Raw genomic sequence first — 19572 nt, forward strand, 5'->3', positions numbered from 1 at the left:
GGTGAAAGCACTGCCGGTCACTGGGGTGGGCCCCCCACAGCATCACCCAGTGATGGGGTAGCGGGGAGGGGAGTGGGCCTGAAGACACCAGGCAGCTTGCGGGGAGGTTAGCTGAGGATTCACGGTGAGCCTCGGGCCACTGAAGCGGGGGTTAGAGGGTAGCTGGACAGAGGAGAGAGTGAGCTGTCGTTGCTTCTCTGCCCCAGCCCCACGGTCTTCTGCCTGCAGTGCTGGGAGGCAGGGCTAAATGCTGGACATTCCCTCAGACTTGAAGTAAAGCCCACCTCCCCACTCCCACCCCAAATTATCCCACTCCAACAAGACTCCCCTGCCATCCCCTCTGTCTCCCATTTCCCCCAACCCCACAGCCCTAACTGCCCTTCGTGTGAGCTGAGAGGGTCCTGACCTTTGACTTTCAGGAATCAGTTGGAAAAAGGAAGGAAGGGAAAAAGAAGTCTCCTTTTTCCTTTGAGGGATCCACCTCTCAGGCCTACCCCCAACTGACTCCAGGGGCTCAGATGATTCCTCAGCTGACCGACCTGCGAGCTGTCTAGTGGTCTCTTAGCCCACAGGCCCATGTCCCTCATCCCCAACCCCAGGGCAAGGAAAGGGGCCTAGGTCCCACTTCCGAGACCCGGTGCCTCCTCTTGGAGCCGCGGGAGTCTGTCTGGTCCATACTCTGGTTCAGGTCTTGGTCCAGCGGCTGCCGAGTCCTATCCTGTCAGGTCCGACCTTCAAAGGCCCAGTTTGACCCCAGGGATCCACGGCTCAAGGGGCTGTGTCCATCCCACAGACCTCACGCAGACCTAATTCTTTGAGGCTTTGTTGAGTCTTTGATGATAAATGAGTGAATGGATAAGGGATACAGGAGTGAATGGATGAATGAATGAGTGAGCAAGTGAATGCCATAGTGGCCCACTGCCAGGTATATAGTGAAGCATTTAAAAGGGCTTGGGTGTGATGACTGGTGCCTGGCAGAAGAGCCTCCACCCACCCCAACCTTCCCTATGTGGGGGGTTAAACCCCACTCCCTTGGATTCCCCCTTGGAATCCTTAAAGGCAAGCCCTTGTGTGTGTATTTTGGACATGGGTAGGACTGGCCTGTATCAGAATCACCAAGAAAGTTAAATTAAAAAAAAAAAAATCACTCTTCCATTGTTCCTCTTTACTACAGAGTCCCATTCAATGGGTCCAAGTATGTCCCCACTTCAATGCTACAGTACTAAAAAATGAGCTGTGAAAATTAATTAATTAATCTAAAAAGTGAGCTGTGAACCTTGTAAACTCAGGTGATACTGGCAGAGATCAAAGGAGCTAACCCCTCAAAGAAGGGGAGGTTCAAGAGACAGAGTCAGGCTTAAGAGTTGGGGTTAGTCTAGGTCAGAATTAAGGATTAATATGCGGGCAAGGTCAGGGTCATTGTGAGTCCAGATTTGGGGTCAGCCCAGGGCCATGGGCAGGCTAAGCTTGTGCTGGGAGTTGGGAATAACAAGAGGGAGATAGAACATTTGGGAAGCAAAGGAGGCCTACACATAAGTGATGAGCAGTGGGTGAGCTGGCTCAGTAGGAGAAGGCCAAGCCTGAAGACAGTGACCAAGGTGAGGAGTCGGGCAGGGAGCTGCTCTCAGCCTCGTGACCATCCCAGCTTCCACCACCCGCATCGTCCTCTGAGACAAAATGGGCTTTCTCTAAGAGTCCGTCTTCGAGGCCTGCTGGGTGTGGCAGGAAAGGGATGGGCTAAGTGAGGGAGTCGAGGGGAAGTGCGTCTTCTCTCTTCTCTGAAGCATCCAAGTCTAGACGACAAAACTCAGACGGCGAGGGTGAATGGCTGAGACAGCATGAACAGGACAGAAGAGGAAGACAAACACGGAGGAAAACAAAGATTTGCAGCATAGTGAGACAGATTCAGATGGAAGGAGAGCGAATAAGAGAAACCACACACACACACACACACACACACTCCCTCCTCTCTCTCCCTCACACGCACTCACACACACACACACCCGGGCCTGCGCTCATGCAGCCGCCCTGAGCCTCGCTGGAAACAATCCCACTCTGACGTGGGGCCTCAGCTGCACAGGCGGCATGGAGCTGTTACCTTGCACATCTGTCAGCTCCAAATGTAGAAGCTGTCCTAGTGTGTGTGTGAGTGTGGGAGTGTGTGCATGTGTGCGCCTGTTCCTCCCAGAGAATGCTGAGGCCTTCAGCCCGGCAGCGGGAGATCCCCGAGGACCCGGAGGCTCTCTCGGAAGTCCACACCCAGGGAAGCAGGCCCACTCCCTCCCGGCCTGCACACGGAGGGGCCTAGTACCAGACTTGGCTTCTGTGGCCTGGTTTGGCCTCTCAGAGCCATGCAGCCCCGGGCAACTGGAGCCGCTGGGTGTCCTCATCTGTCGGTAGGGAGGAAGGGTGGCCAAACTCCCTGGATCCCACAGGGGTGGTAGTGAGTGTTGGCCTCCTGTATGGCTGTCCTTCCCAGACCTCAGGGGTTCTTCGCAGCCTTTGACTAGAGCCAGGATCCCTTTGGTGGCTGACTCCTGACCTCCGGGGACGCACCCAGCTTGCAGCTCCTGGGAGCGCCAAAGCCATGGCCTTCCTCTGGCTGGCTCTTCTCCCAGCTGGATTCCCCACTGGGCCTAGAGATGTGCTGGGACACTGACTCCGGGCCATAGAGGTCTGAGAGTCTCAGATCCTGAGCAGGGAGTGTGGGCATAAGGCCCAGGGTGCTTACGTTTTTCTGGTGAGAAGCAGGGGAGGCTGGCTCCCTTCTCTTCACTGAGCCTTTCCAGGTTCTTACCCCTGGCCCCCTGTGTCAGGAAGTTCTTTTCCGTGTGTTTGCACTCCTTCCTGCTTTCATCTACACTTATCATAAAGGGATGTTACAGTCATGAGGAAGAGTCCTCCGAATCTGTTCAGAAAGCAGGGCAGCCTTCTCAGTCTAAGTGAACAGAAGCCCTGATGGAAGGCACTCCGCCCCAGGTCAGAGCTCTTCCCACAGTGCCAGGCCCAGTGGTGGAAGCCTCCCCACACCCACATAACTGACCCCATCAAGATAGGGAGAGTCCAGAGGCCCTGCCATCCATTCCACTCACCAGCAGCCTCACCTCCGCCCTGCCTCCTCAAAGCCAGTCTGGACTCCCAAGTCACCTCTCCCTCCTTCCCAAGATCCACCATCCTTTCTGCCTGAAGGTTGGATGGGCCATTCTAGGCAGGTTGTAGGTGCCTACATTGCTCAGAGCAGTGAAAGAGGACATGAGGCCTAAGCGCTTGCATCTGTGGCTCCAGCTCTGTGTTCCCAAGAAGGTGAGTGGTCATCATTCAGGGTGTGTTCTTTCCTGGGGCCGGAGTCTCTGTGTGCACATATGTGGACACATATGAATCATACATAGGCCTGCCCTGGCCCCCAGCCTAGTATGTATGGGTCACTGTTTGCCACCTTAGTATTAATAGTTGGCTCTGCTTATGCATGAAAAATGTTAGCCACTCAGTCATGTCTGATTCTTTGTGACCCCGTGAACTATAGCCCGCCAGGCTCCTGTGTCCATGGGATTCTCCAGGCAAGGAAACTGGAGTATCCATTCCCTTCTCCAGGGCATCTTCCCAACCCAGGGACTGAACCTGGGTCTCCTGCATTGCAGACAGATTCTTCACCATGTAAGTCACCATAGTTTACCTGTGTATAAAACTTTTGATGTAAAACTTGCCAGGTAACAGTATATGCATGCAAATGTGGGCCTGGGTATCTATCTCTGCATATCTAGAAGACAATTGTGTGAATTTGAGTGTAGGTATAAACTCCTGTGAGTGCACAGCCATATTCATATCTGCATAACAGTTGGTTTGTATGCTTGAAGCATACATGCATAGAACAGTGTACAGACATGATTACCTGTGACTGTGTATCACCACATGTCCCTGGGTTGCTCTCAGGCTATAACTGAATGTGCATGTGCATAATGTGACAAGCCTGAACCTCTGCAAAGTTGTGCAAGAGATTTAACCAGCCAGCATATGTGGGAGTGTGTGGTGTGTGTGTGTGTGTGTGTGTGCGTGATTTTGACATGGTGCAAGTGTACTTGGAAAAAGGGGTGTGCTCAGGCCTGGGGCCGAGGAATGACAATTGTGTGTCGACAAACTCCAGCCACCCCTTAAACCATGTCCAGTGAGAAGGAAATGTGTAAATGTGTTTGTTAAATACAGAACAGAAAGCCACCAAACGCCAGGCCCTGCAGTGGTAAGAATAAATCCAGTAAGTTTCTGTCTCCCTCTCCCTCTCTCCAGCGTCTCAGCCCCTCTCTGGCGTTGTTCCCTCACACCTAAGCCCAATGGTGTTTTGCAGTCTTTCAGCTGTTACCTCGGTCCCTCCTCGCCTCATTCCCGATTCACTCCGTTGCTATAGGTATGTTTGAAACCCCAGCGTGGTAGATTTTAATTAGTCTTCCTACAGATGGCCAATTAACATTCATTACTTTTGCCTTGAGCGATTAATTATGAGTTTGGATAGAAAAGGAGAGAAGAGGAGAGGAAGATGGGCAGGTGAATGAAAGAAGAAAGAGATGGGGGTTTGATTGGGAGTTTGGAATTTTTACACAGAGCAGGCTGGTGGGGGAGAGGGTGGGAAAGAGCCGCTTGAATCCCCTCACTCCCAGCAGCCTCCCTCTGCCCACAGCTGCTCTGGGGCCCTAATCGGCTTGGCTGGCCCAGCCCTCCAGGGAAATAGCGCTCACATCCTCCTTTGGGCATCCTTAAGCATTTGGTGTTCCCTGACCCCAGCTTCTTTCATTAATACTGGCCCTCTTGTTTTTCATGCCAGAGCTGGGTGGGAACTGTGTCAGGAATCATCTAAAATATAGCCGATAAACCAGAAATGAAATCCTGCTGGCATTCACTCATTCTTCGAAAGGTAGCAGCTCATTGTACAGATGAGGAAACTGAGGCTCAGACAGGAAATGACTTCTCCAGCTCATGCATCTCTGGGGAGAAAGCCCAGCTCCTCTTGCGCTGCCACTGGGGTGTCTGTAAAGACTTTGTGCAGCATTTAACCTTACAGTCTGTAACAAACTCATCTGCCATCAGACAGAAGTGTTCTTCAGGGTTTTGAACATAACTCACATCCTCCAGTGTGTGCTCATACGGCTTCCCAGCTCATTAAAAGGCTCCCTGGGTGATGTTGCCTATTTAGGAGCTGCAGCTATGTCCCTAATTCTAAATTCATTCCAGGAATGGAGGATAGATTCTAAATGTAAATGGTGGTCTTTTGGGTGGGAGGATCACAGATGATTTTTGTTTTCTTTGTTACAGTCACTTGTATTTTTTACTTTCTCCAGCACAAATATATGACTGGACCTGTATAAAGTATATTAAGTATGACTATGTTTTACTTAAAATTTCTTCTAAGTATATTTGTAAAAAGAAACAGGAGCCCATATTTGTTTATGATCTTTTTTTTTAAGACCATAAATATGTACAACAAAAACCGAACACTGCCTATCATTCAGCTCGTTTATCACCTGCCCTGATTCATGTTGCAGTCTGTCTTCTACTTAGACCATGCCTCAGTGTCCTCCTCTATCTGCCAGGTTGAGTTGCAAAGAATACTCATCTACTCATGAGGACTGAATAAAATAACACATGGTAAGTCTCAGTGCCTTCTATCTAGAAAGAGCTCAACAAGTATTAGTTGTAATCAGTAACACCAAGTTTACAATAATCATATCTGAGTGGTGGAACTTTGAAGAATTTTTATGTAGCTCTTTTTGCTTTATAGTGTACTGAAAAATTTTCCGTCGTGAAAATTCCTTTCCTTGGCAATTAGAAGAAAATTTAATAAGAGAGAATAAACTGAGAAATAAAAAGAAGGAAGGAGGGATGGGAAAATGTACACTGTTCAAACCAAACGTAGCTCTTCTGATTTTTTTTTAATCAAATGTCTACCGCTTTGCTCATGCGACAGTGAGTGCAGCTGTGGGGCCTAGCCCCCTGGAAGCCTCTCTCATACCGGGACAAACACCCTTACCTCCAGGAGACTCCCTCCTGCTCCTCTCATGGTGGTTGAGTCTGCTTGATCCTTCACATCCCCAGTGGCTTCCCCTGGCCAATCCCAATCCGTGCTTAAGCTTGACCTAAGGGCCTGTTTTGTCGGGTCTCCTTTATTTTGGGGTTGTGCGGCTCACACAGAATATGGCTGTTTGGACCAAAGATTCCTCAGATTAGGGTTTGGAACAAGAAACGGTTGGCATCTCTGATATTGTGCTTTTGCCATGTTGCTCCTAAAACCTCCTGCCACCCACTCAACACCGTTCACACTGTACCAAGCCTGGCTGCTTGCTCCATCTCGCCCAACTTGCTACCAGGTAAGCTCCATGGCAGGGCAGCCGTGCTTCGCTTTGCTCACTGCTTTGTCCTCAGCACCAAGTACAATGCTTGGCACAGCATTGTAGGTGATCATTGTAGTAGGTGATCAGGAAATATCTGCTGAATATTGGGAAAGCACATAACCACATCATTCTATACATATACAAAGGCTTTATAGAGAAGCAAAAGTTGAACACATTACAAAATCACTTGTGAGCTTCAAACTTCTCTGGAAGAGAACTGGCAGATCCAGGGGAGTTAGATTTAGTGTAGTTGGGGAGGCTTCCTGGAGGAAGAGCAAATTACACTGAAGGCGGTAAGATGGGGATTCCACTGCAGCAAGGGACAGCTTGGCTTAGCATGTCCTGGCCTTTCTCGTGGTTCATGTCTAAGCAATCAAAAATTCTACCCATCACTGAGAACATCAGACTCAAGGCCTGGAACCAGCCTCTCAGACTACAGGGAAAGGGAGCGGCAAGGCTGAGGCCTGAGCGGCAGGGGGCAGCAGGGTGGGAAGGGCAGCACAGACTCAGCGGTCACCGAGGGGGCCAAGTCTGTGATCCCTTGAGAAAGAGAGGGGTCTCCAGAAGAGCTGCCAGCTTACCAAGCTTACTAAGAATCACGGACTCGACACACCTGAGCGCTAAGCGTGTCGTTAAAGGGTGGTTGGCTACCTGCGGGAGACACAGGAGTGTCCCTGGGGGTGGGTGGAGATGAGAAGCATCCTGTACCTTTGCGGAGGCAGAATGAAAGAGAACAGCTGAAACCACAGGCTTCCTGGACACAGGAGGAGGAGGACCAGAAACTCAGGCATGGATGAAGGAGAAAAGACTTCTTGTGGCTCTGCTTTCTCATTGAGGGATGGGTCATGGAATGAGGCAAAAGATGGGGTGAGGAGGGCCTACATGCCTGGTGTGGGAATCAAGGGCAGTGGCGGTCCTGTTCTTTTTGTGCTATGGCCACAGGGAGTCCTGGGTTCAGCCCACATGCCTTTCCTGAGGTAACAAATGCAAGAGTGAATGGAGGCCCAAAGGTGGGGAAGGCTGCCTGGGAGAAGTGAGGTTAGAAGACGCCTTGAAGCTTGAGCAGGGCTGGCTCTGTGAGAGGTGGATGGCACAGCAGTGAGGGGCGTGGTGTGTGAGGACATGGACCCCAGCCAGCTGGGTGTCCCGAGGCCTGTCAGCAGTGGACGAGGCCAGATGGCAGGAGTCTTTGAAGCACTGGGACCGAGGCACTGGGCTCTCATGGGGATGCTCTCCTAGGGATGACTGTCTACACTAACAGGCCCCTGTCCTCAGCCCCTGGCTTCTGAGACTTCTCAAGGCTGTCTCAGTTTTCTTCAGGCCTCTCCCCACCGACACTCTGGCCATCTTCCAGGAGATCCAGTAAGAGGCCAAGAGTTCTTTCTTGCAGTATCTACCGTGCTCATCACATCTGGCACCCAGCAGATGTTTCCCAACTGTCCTCTGATCCTGATTAACCCATTTATCAGGAAGTCTGGCAAACATTACTGTAGGACAGGAGACAATACAAGGACTGCTCCCAAAGACTAGGGGAGACAGACGGGGGTGGAGAGCACGTCCATGCTCCAGGCTGTGCTCCCGACCTTCAGTAGAGCAGGCTTTTGGCCTGAAGCCAGGATGGCCTTTCCGCATGGGCTGGGCTTCCCTGGGCTCGCTCGGAGGCCCAGCCCTCAGGGCCTCCTCCATCCCCACCTCCCTGGTTTGCAGTGCTCTCTGCCCCTCTACCCCTCTAGTGGTAGAGGGTCATTTCACTGTAAGTCACTTAATTCAAATGCCTGAGAGAGAATCTCACTGTTTGAGCCCAGCCCGAAATCAAGGTGACGGGCAAGCTTCCGGTACCCATCTCAGTCCAACCAGCTGTGGCCAGGAGGAGGGCCCTGTGGTTCACCCAGGACAGTTGGGGTGTGTGGAGGTCTGGGCATGGCAGGCAGGAGCACTGAAAATTCTTGTACATGTTTCGCTTCATTTAATATACTGTTCCACAAGATAGTGTTTCCGAAATTTCTTTCATTTTATTAACCAGCTATTACTGGTTTTTGAAAATACAAGTTTAGCAATATGACTACTATTTATTCAAAATAAAGGTTTATTATACCTTTTTTATGTAGTAGGGGAAATGTTTTATCTGAATCAACATGAAAACTTTTTTTCTTAAAACAATTTTTTCCCACTTTGCAATCGTCAGGGATTACTTTTTGGCATAATTTCTCTATTCTGTCCCAAATGATTTTGAAATAGTTATCACTTCTTTCAGATGATAAACCATAAAATTTTGCTTGTAACTTTGATGGCAAAGAGAAAAATGTCTATAGTTTCCTTGGAAGCTCTTTAGGAAAAAAAAAAAAAAATGCCTGCAGTGCTTATCCTTTTGTTTAAAATTTGTTAAAATTTGTAAACAAAGGTGAATTCAAATTTGGAAACCAGAGTCTGCCTCACCGCACCAGCCACCTGTGCATTTCAAGAATAGCTTGATAGAACTTCCCATGTTTGAATAATCTGCAAAATTCCCCCAGACACAACCAACAATCCAAGATGTTTTCAACAACCTTGGAGCTTCCTGTATGTTATGCCTTCACTCAGCTTACAAATGTTTTGAAAATTTGCCAGCTTTTCAGAGATGCATGAATAGTGTCATACAAAGAATTGACAGTACTGAGATCACTGTGGAGTTCTTTCATATCCCAACAAACCTCAACACCATTAAATCCCCAAGATGTGCATGACAATGTGTGTATAAAGCTCTTGGCTCATCCTCCGTAAACGTTGTAGCAACAACATTAAATCTTTCACTTGTGTCAGCAGCTCCCATGTAGATATAGCCATGCATTTTATTAAAATCAGCTTCCATAATAATTCCACATAAGAGCCTCCCCGTGAACTCATCCATAGCCATGGCACCCAGGAATATTTGCTTAATTAGGATGGTCTGGGACATTTTCTGCAAAAAAACTTGCACAGATTTTAGTGTTATTACATCATCAGTTGTCTTTTTGTATCTCATGCATAATTTAAGGAAACAATGTCTATATTATATTATTAATAATTCTAAATACTTGCTATGTGCTGGTCACAATTTTATGTGCTTTGCATTTATATACTCAAAGCAAGTTCTATGATATATTACCATTTCAAAAAAGGAAACTGGCACTGAAAGATTAAGCAACTTGCCTAAGTTTCATATTGTGTGAACAATTTGTAGAAACCAACTTAAATTAGTTGATATTTCTCTTTGATTTCCAATGCAAAATACTTCCTTTTGTTCACAAATTAGATTCCCTATCCCCTTGATACAGTTTTCATTTTCAGCTGTAGATACAGTCTGCTTTCCTCAATAGGTTTCAGTTAATCAAATGATAGTTTACAAAAGACAATGTCACCAAAAAGTAGATGTTTTCTATAAAATTATATCAATATAAATGTATTTCATGTTGTTTCTGGTTGTCTGAAATTTCCAGTAATTTTTTTCAAGTACTTTCATTCCTGAAATCTTGTTAGCAGAATAACAAAATACCCATTCCATAGAATGGATTAAAAAAAACAGCACATCTTTTAGAATGCTCTGTCTCATCCATCAGTAATCTGAATATAACAGTTTTAAAAGAATATTTTAATTCTCCTTGAAGTTTTTGTGCAATAGTCTGAAGGTAGTTTCAGATTGATAAGGCCTATTACTTTCTTTCATAAATTTCAAACCACATACAGAATCTTGGCTTGAAATGTGTTACTCTCTATACCAATCTTCTCATCAACCCTGATTAACTCTTGATGGTGAAATATGTGATTATTCCTCACAATTCTATTTGGCATCATAATTTGATGGTAAACTCTTAGAAATTTTTGTGAAAAATAGAAACTCAAACTTTTGTTTTGACATCATGTTTTAAATTCCTGTGATTTAAGTATTTATTTAGAATTGCTCAGTGATTGTGTTCCATCTCCAAGAAGAGAATGCCAATGACAGATTCTCTAACACTTCTTGTTATGACACTTTCCATGTTTTCTCAGTTATTTTCTAACCAGATTAATGTCCCAAAGCAGGGCTCTTTCAGCCTAGTGGCATTCTACTGTATAGTATAGAAACTATGAATTTCAGATTTTTCCACTGGACTACAGTTTTTATTAAGAAGATATTTTATTGTTGTTTAACTATCTTTCATTCTAGATTTTTAAAAATCAATTTTTTCCTCTTTTACTAATGTGGAAATAATATCCTGTTTTTGTTCTTTTGGTCATTACTCTAGACATCTTATCAGGCACATGTAACTTCCAAAAACCTAAAGTTAATCACTGTCTTTACTTTCCTTCAGAAAAATACGCAATTCAGATATGCTTTGATTCAGGTGTCTCCAGCCTCCAGAATTTAATGCCTTGATCTGAGGTGGTGTTGATGTAGTAATAATAGAAACAAAGTGCACAATAAATATAATGCACTTGAATCATCCCAAATCCCCCCACCCCGGTCCATGGAAAAACTCTTCCATGAACCTGTCTCTGGTGCCAAAAAAGTTGGGGACTACTGCTTTAATTGGTCACAGCTCCACCCCAACTAATGTGCTATTGTTCAATATTTAGTGGTTTTTTGGTCCTACAAATTATACAAGAACATTGAGGTTTTACAATCAATATGTATATTTTAGATGGATGTGTTGCAAAGTTTTTACTTTGCCAGAAAGATATATTTTAGGATATATACATATTTCTTGTTATTGCCATCATTTGTTTACATTTATTACTCATTTTTAAATTATTTTTATCATGGTGGAATACACATAACATAAAATTTACCATCTTAACCATTTTAAGTGTACAGTTCCGTGGTATTATGTGTTAGTCACTCAGTCATGTCCAACTCTTTGCAACCCCATGGACTGTAGCCCACCAGGCTTCTATGCCATGGGATTCTCCAGGCAAGAATACTGGAATGGATTGCCATTCCCTTCTCCAGTGGTATTAAGTATATTCAAACTGTTGTTCAACTATTACCACCATCCATCTCCAAAACTCTTTCCATCTTGCAAAACTAAAGCTCTCTACCTATTAAAAAATAACTCTTTATTCCCCCTTCTTCCCAGTCCCTGGTAATCACCATTCTATTTTCTATCACTATCATTTTGACTGTTTCAAGTACCCCCAAAAAGTGAAATCATGCAATATTTAATTTTTGTGATTGGTTTATTTCATTTAGCATAATGTCCTCAAAGTTCATTGATATCATAGCATATTGCAAAATTTCCTTCATTTTTGAGGCTGAATAATATTCTATCACATATGTACATACAACATTTTGCTTATTCATTCATCTGTTGATGGATATTTGAATTGCTTCCATATTTTAGATATTGTGAATAATGCTGCAATGAATATGGATGTACAAATATCTCTTCACAATTATGCCTTCAATTCTTTTGGGTATTATACCCATAAGTAGAATTGCTGGATCATACAGTACTTCTATTTTTAAGATTTTGAGGAATTGTTGTTTTCCACAATGGCTACCCCATTCTACATTCTTACCAACAGGCACAAGCCTTTCAATTTCTTCACATCTGTGCCAATACTTCTTATTTTCTGTTTTATTGATAGTAGCCATCTTAGTGGGTATGAGGTACTGTCTCATTATAGTTTGGGCTTGCATTTCCCTAATGATTAGTGAAGTTAAGCATTTTTTCATGTGCTTCTTGGCCATCCATATATCTTCTTTAAAGAAATGTCTGTACAAGTCTTGCCTATTTTTGAATCAGTCAATATTTGTTATATTAACTTTATTCACCATTTATCTTTTCATCTCAGACTTTTCTTCTGCCTGAAATTCCTTTAGTGAGGATAGGTTGGTAGAAATTTTCATTTTTGATTTGCCCAAATACGTCTTTATTTCACTCTTATCTTGAAAAACCAGTTTTGTTAACAACACAATTCTGTATTGTACGTTACTTTGAAGATACATTCCACTCTCTCCTGGTATCCACTGTTGAGAATCACTTGTCAGTCCTATCGTCATTGCTTTGTAATAATCTGTCCTTTTTCTCTGGCTGCTTTTAAGATCTCTTTTCCCTATGTGTTCTGTAATTACACTGCCTACATGTGGATTTCTTTTATTTATCTTGTAGAAATTTGGTGGACTTCCCTAATCCAAAGATTGGTGTCATTCATCGATTTTGGAAAATTCTTAGCCATTAGCTCTTCAAATGATGCTTCTGGCCTATGACCTCTATTCTCTACTTTTAGAATCTTGATTAGATATAATCTTTCATGGACAACCCTCCACATCCCTTAAACTCTCAAAAGGTTTTACATCTTTGCCTCTCTTTGTGCTGTATTTCTTCAATTCTTTAGATCTTTCAGGTTATAATTTCTCTCTTGTGCTGTCTGGTCTGCTAACTTCCTGTAAATTGAGTTTCTAGTTTCAGTAATTTTACTTTGTATTTCTCCCTGGTACTTTTCCAAAGTGGCCAGTCCCTTTTGTTTATATGAGGTATAATCTACATAGTAAAATGCATAAATCATATGTATACTCATGATGAACTTTTATGTTTGTGTGTATCCATATAAACACCACCCAAGTTAAAATATAGAGCATTCCTAGGACCTCAGCATGTTCCACTCTTCCACTTTCCAGTCTACTGGAGAATCCCTCAGGGATCACCATTATTCTGACTACTATCAACCCAATAGTGCATCTGAGATCTCTTCATGTTGTTGCCTGATTCATTGTTCATTTTTACTGCACTTCATTGTATGAGTCTAACAATTTATCTGTTCACCCTACTGTTGATGGGCATGCAGATTGTTTCCAGGTTTTGATGATTATGAATAAAGTTTTGGAGATATGCACTCATTTCTCTTGGATATATACCCAGGAGTAGAATGGCTGAATGGGTGGATTATAATTTTATTTAAAACTACCAAGGGAATTTCCTGGCAGTCCAGTGGTTAGGACTCAGTGATCTCACTGCCAGGGCCCAGCTTCGATCCCTGATCAGGGACCTAAGATCCTGCAAGCCACATGTCACAGCCAGAATAAAAACCAAACAAAACTCTGCCAAATAGTTTCCGAAGTTATACCATTTTCCACACTCGTGTTAGGTATTTTTAGTTTCTTTTTAATACTCTCTTTTATTTTAAAAACATAATAGACATAATTATTTTATATTCTGTACCTGATAATTCTAATATATGCTGCCTCTGCAGGTCTGATTCATAGTTTATAGTATCTGCTGACTTTCATGGTAGTTTATTTCCCTGTGTATTTTGTGATTTTTGATTGTGAGTTTATCTTCCTTGGAACTTTGTCTGGGGAAGTTATTTGAAGTTTGGCTTTTAAATAGAAACAGACTCACAGACTTAGAGAACAAATTTATGATTGAGGGCGGGGAGGGGTAGATTAGGCCTTTGGGATTGACATGTACACACCACTGTAGTTAAAACAGATAACCAACAAGGACTTACTGTATAGCACAAGAAACTGCTCAATGCTCTGTAATAACCTAAATAGGATTTATATATATATACATGTATATAAAACCAAATCACTTTGCTATACACCTGAAACTAACACAACACTGTTTATCAGCTATACTCCAATATAAAATAAAAAAAATTTTTAAGTTTGGCTTTCAAGTGTATTCCTCTAAAGAAGCTTGCTTGCTTCTTCCAGTGGATACTAAATTTCAGCTTGGAATCTTTTAGGCTTCCTAAAATTTCTGGCCCCTAATCCAAGTAGAGCGGGGCTATGATTAGGAACTCTCAAGAAAACATGTTTTCTTTTTTCCCTTCCACACAGAGCCAAAGCTAAGCCAGATACATATGTCCACCACCTCCTTTTGTGGCAGGTGAATTATTTTCTCATTCACTCAGCCAAGATGTCATCTTTCAAAGGTCTTTGATCTGACTTCCTATCCCATTCTTTGTCCCCTGTCCTTCGAACCTGTGGCCCTTTAAAGCCCAAACTCTGGACCACCAGTGAACTAGGATTTGTTCCAATACAAACTCTAACTTCAGAATGTACTTCCTTGTCTCAATTCAAATTTCTATAATTTAAGGGCAATTATTTTTCTTTACTTTTGCGCCAACTCAGCAATCATTCAAAAAGATGTTTTTAAGACTGGCAAAAGACTGATAACTGAAGGTGAATGATAAACATGTAGAGATTCATCATATCATTCTCTCTACAAAGGATGTTTGAAATTTCACACGCTAAAAAGTCTTGGTTTTTCAAAAAGAATTCCCCAAGGAGATTCACAGTGAGATATCTAGAGGTGAAATATCATGATGGTTGTAATCTACTCTAAAATACTCCAGAGAAAAAAAGATGAAGCAAAATGGAAAAATGTGAGTAAAATCTAAGCAACAGGGAACATGGATAGGCATTATACGCTTTTGTCTACTTTGGGGTATGTTTGCAACTTTTTAAAATAAAAAGTCAAAATATTCCTTCTGGACTGACATTCTGAGTGGGTATTCAGCGGAATCAATAACTTGGGGTGGGCTTTGGCACTTCTGGTCAAGACCACACTATCAATGGGAGATGAAGGGCTTGGCCTCCCCTACCCTTCAATTTCATAGAAGTATTTGAATAAGAGCATGTCTACACTCTTAAGAAAGAGTTCTAATTTTCAGGGAGAGAGCCTAGATCCATATGTTGAAAAGAAATATTTCCCTGAAGTAATAGTAACCTACAAAGATACCATCCTATTAGAGAGAAGATGTTTATATCGTTATGCAGGACACTGAGTCATGGGATCTCTAATTGCTCCATTTAAGAACTGAGTCTTTTGTTTGTCTTTGCAAAAGTGAGGCAGCCATTGAAGTGGTCTTCCCAGAAGAAAGAGATATTTGCTCCAAGTTCACACATTTTACAATATAGAGAGACACTGGAAAATTTAGTCCTCCCCACTCAAGACTTTAGGTAAATACAGGGCAGGGTTCAAGTTCAAAGTGTCTGGGTTTCCTTTCCCATGTGTTAGAGGCTCTGCAGAAGAAATCTCCCAAAATGAGGCATAGGTCCAATTCTCATCACAGACCTCACAGAGCATGGGATCATCTTTTTATGATCTATGGTGATGAAAATTTACACTTTTACACTGTCTCAGAACAAACATAACCTTAAATTATGTTTTTCAAATTGGTATATTCAGTCAACAATCTTGAAGAAGCATCTATTATATGCCAGGCAATTATTCTCTGTATTGGGAACACAGCAAGGAACAAAATAAATGACAGTTTTCATGAAGTTGTCATTCTATACAGTTGACTTCATGCACTTTTGACAATTTTCCTCCTCTCAGAAAAGGGACTGACATACGCTCTAGAGTAACATTTTTTGGGAGGAGAAATGGGTAGAGCAAGCCACAGAGAGTAAGGGGTGTCTGGATAAATGCCTTGGGCGGCAGGAGTACTGTGCAGCACAGTTTATCCCTAGGTGAGCAGAGGACATGATCTAGTAGGCACTTGTTCATGAAGGTCCTTGAATGCCCCGCTAAGGGGTTTGAACTCTATTGGAGACAGTGACACTAAGAGTTGATGCTTATTGAATTTGTAAAGCTATACATGAATCACCTCATTTTAATTCTTTCAACATTTCTCCAGGTACTATTATTATCTGAAGATTGCAGGTGAGAAAACTGAGTCACAGAGAGGTAAAGAAGCTGCCCTGGGTCTCACGGTTGTGTGAAAACATCTTACCGAGATAGAGTTGTGTTGTAGGAATCTGGCAGCCACATATAATATGAATCGTAGAGAGGAGAGACCACAAACTATTACTGTAGGAGAATCACTGGGGACAGGTAACAAGGAGGAAGTATGCCAGTGGCAGAGGGCACCGAAAGAAAGGAATGGATGCAAAGCCTGGCTGTGCAGGGTGCTGGCCAAGAGGAAGACATCACAGATGCTTCCTAGTTGCTCAGTGTTTTGGAGAAAGATGGGGCCGTTTCAGAGGAAGCTGAGCCAGGGAGGGGCGCAGATTTGGTGGGCAAGATGTTGAGCTCAGTTTGAGGGTATTGTGAGTGTCTCAGGAGCCTGTGGGAAGGCATCTCACAAATATCTGAAAAACTAATGACTTGATCTGGGGAAAAATAAAGAGCTGGTATTACAAACCCATTAAGGGGTCTGTATCAGTTATTGGTTGAAGCTGCAGGAGTAAATAATGGTATATAGATAGATAGATAGATCGGAAGGTTGGAATAGACAGGGAAGTCTCAAGGACACACACAGTTAGGAAAACAAAGGAAAGTCCATGAAGGAGCTATTCCCAGAGGCTGCAGATCTAGGCAATTACTTGTTAGGAAAACGAAGGGAAGAGAGAATTTCCAAAAAAATGGAAGTTGAAGGTAGTCAAATACTGAAGAGCCCACTGACAATTATAACTAGAAAGACTTGGGTTTGGAAATAAGGAGTCCTGATTAGCATTTCAGAAGATGAAGAGAAACCCTTAAACTCTCTGATGGGAGAATAAATGGGTACAACATTTCCAGGGCCAAATTAGCAATGTGGCTCAAAGAATCAAAATCCTGCATATCTGGAAATTAATGTACAATGGACATAGCACAGCATGTGGCACTTCATATAGAACTTATTAAGTGATAGCAAATTTATCTTATTTATTCTGTCCATTTTCTTCCCCCAAACCATCAAGATACATCTGGAAATTACACTTCTAGAAATATGTATAGAAAAGTAATACCCATGTACCCATTGATAGTAAGACTGGCTCAAAATTTTGTTTAAAATAGTGAAACTTTGTAAACAGCATAAATGTCCCACAACAGAGAATATTTAATGGATACAAAGATGCTTGTGATGGTTATAAAGAAGCAGTTTACAAAAGTGTGTACAATATGATTCCCCCCTTTTGAAGGGAGACACATAGAGACAGAAAGAACTGGAAGGATATACTGCAAGAATTCCATAATGCTGTTTCTGCGTGGGAAGACTTGACAATTATAAGACCTCTGTTTTCCCTTCCCCTAAACCCATTTACTCGTCCTCTCTTTTTTGGATTACTTGTATTTTCTACAGCAATTCTGTCCAATAAAAATGTGAGACACATAAGTACTTTAAAATGTTCTAGTAGCTACATTTAAAAAGTAAAAAGAAATTGATAAAAATAATATATTTTGTTTAACCCCCAAATATCCCAAATATTATTATTGTAACATGTAATCAACATAGAAAATATTAATATAGTTTACATTTTTAATGCTCAGCCTTCCAAATCTAGTGTGTATTTTATATTTACAGAATATCTCAATTCAAGCCATCCACATTTCAAGCACCCAACAGCCACATGGTTTCCATATTGGAAAACACAGCTCTATAAAATAATTGCTGCTGCTGCTGCTAAGTCGTGTCAGTCGTGTCCGACTCTGTGCGACCCCATAGACGGCAGCCCACCAGGCTCCCCCGTCCCTGGGGTTCTCCAGGCAAGAACACTGGAGTGGGTTGCCATTTCCTTCTCCAATGCATGACAGTGAAAAGTGAAAGTGAAGTCATTCAGTGGCTCAGACTCTTAGCGACACCATGGACTGCAGCCTACCAGGCTCCTCCATCCATGGGATTTTCCAGGCAAGAGTACTGGAGTGGGGTACCATTGCCTTCTCCAAAATGATTGCTAACAACATATCAAGTGCTTAATACATGTACTGCTTCAAGCCCATTGGGTGGGGATTGTAATGAATTCAATCTGACAATAACATGATGAGGTTGTTTTTCTTATTATTGTCTCTGTAAGCACACATTACTGTTGTAATAGCACCATGATAAAAGTTTTGGAGCTTTTACAAGGCTTATTCCTAATATGATGGGGATGGAAGCCAGGTTGTAAAGGCTTGCAGGGTCAAGAAGGAAATGAGGGAGCTGAAGAGGGACAAAAAGTGATTTAAGACTTAGCTGGTGGTGAAGAAGAAAAGTTAACAGGGTGAGAGAAACACGAGGGCAGGGAGACATGAAGATGAAGTAGGCTGAAGAGCAAAGAGGAAGATGGAAGGCCAAAGGCAGATGACTGGGGATGTTTTGGACCAATGTCTCCACAGACAACTCCACCCTCCAGGGGAATGCTATGACTGAGTGGTGAGAGGCGGGGCGGGGGAGGGGGGGTGGGATGGTTCTGGGAGAAGTTGAACTGAGTTACGAAGAATGAAATCAGCCAGCAAAGAAGCAAAAAGGGAGAAGATATAGATTTGAGAAGTACTTGACCTCAAGACCTGGTGATAAGGATAAGGAGGATGGGAAAGAATGAGGATTTGAGGATGATCCCCAGGTTTCCTGCATAGGCAAAGACAGACAGCATAACATTCACTGAGTGCTTCTCTGGAGTCAGACATTGGTCCTGGACATCACAAACTTATATCATTTATTCCCTACAGAGGCCCCACTAAAGGCTTGCCATTTCACAGATGTGCAAGCCGAGGCAAGATTGTTGGCCCCAGGGCTCACCATTGGTAAATGGATGAGTCAGGACTTGAGTCCAGTCTATTCCAGAGATGGAGAGGGGAGAAAAGTTGATGTGGGGCTAGAACTAGGACAGATGGTTCAGGTCTTATCCTCTGAGTAAGCAATCAGGCTCCTCTGAATAAAGTGAAGTACTGGGTTTGGGGAGATGAGAACCCAGAGAAGGTGCTGGGCTTCTTGCAGGTGTAGAGTGAAAGGCAAGCAGCCTGCAGATGCCTGGGACTATAAGGTGCTCCAGCATGAGGGAGGCATGATTAACGTGGGGTCTCCTGCAGAACTCAGCAGCCTGAAAGGGAGGACGGGGAAGTGGAGGGGAAGGGCTGGGGAGCAGAGGTGGAGGGGGGGCCGCAAGTTTGAGTTAAGGTGGGCTGCTGTCCACTGGTGAGGAGAGGAAGCAATGGGAGACCTGTGGGAGCTTTGCAGGGACCAAGCAGGGAATCTGGCACAAGAAAAACTTGGGGCGTGGTGGAGGGCATTGATGTTGGATCCAGAACACAGTGGGAGACTTACAGACCTCCTGAAGATAACAAATTCTTCTCTTAACCTACTGCAGCGGAGGCAACAAGGGGGAAAGAGGCCCTAAGAGCAACGGAAATAGAGGAAATCAGGTAAGAGATAAGTATCTGCCGAGGGAGGGAAGGGAAGGAGGGAAATTATGAAATTACAGGAAAGGAAGGTGAGAGAAAGGCACAATGCAAGAGGTTAAGGAGAGGGAGAATGAAGGCAGAACCCCCTTCACTCATCACTGATC

Source organism: Cervus elaphus, chromosome 11 (genome assembly GCF_910594005.1).
Source record: "Cervus elaphus chromosome 11, mCerEla1.1, whole genome shotgun sequence".
Taxonomy (NCBI): domain Eukaryota; kingdom Metazoa; phylum Chordata; class Mammalia; order Artiodactyla; family Cervidae; genus Cervus; species Cervus elaphus.